The following is a 545-nucleotide window of genomic DNA, read 5'->3' as shown; positions in this document are numbered from 1 at the left end:
GGTGGTGGTGGTAGTGGTGGTGGTAGTGGTGGTGGTGTTGCTGCTGCTGCTTGTGGTGGTGGTGGTGGTGGTGGTGATGTTGATGTTGGTGTTGTTGATATTATTTCGATGTTGTTGTTACTGTTATTGATGTTACTGTTGTTGTTATTGTTATTAGTGTTAGTGGTATTGTTGTTGTTGCTGTTGGCGGTGTTGGTGGTAGTTGACGCCGTTGACGGTGCTTTTAGCGTTGGAACTGGATGTTATTGATTTTACAGTTGTGTTTGGTATTAATTCCGTTTGTTGCTGTTGGCATTGTTGTTGTTACTAGTCTTCTTGTTCTTTGTGTTGTTGTTGTTGTTGTTGTTGTTGTTGTTGTTGCTGTTGTTGTTTCGGAGGTGCAGTTTTGTTCTTGCGTGATTCCTCCAGGGTTCTGGATAGATGGCAGCACCAGACACTCAGAATGTTGTTCTTGTACAGTGTAACGGTATGTATAACACACACACACACACACACACACACACACACACGCACACACACACGCACACACACACACACACACACAC

Source organism: Octopus bimaculoides, chromosome 14, assembly GCF_001194135.2.
Source record: "Octopus bimaculoides isolate UCB-OBI-ISO-001 chromosome 14, ASM119413v2, whole genome shotgun sequence".
Classification (NCBI taxonomy): Eukaryota; Metazoa; Mollusca; class Cephalopoda; order Octopoda; family Octopodidae; genus Octopus; species Octopus bimaculoides.
Note: the sequence above shows the minus strand (reverse complement) of the source record.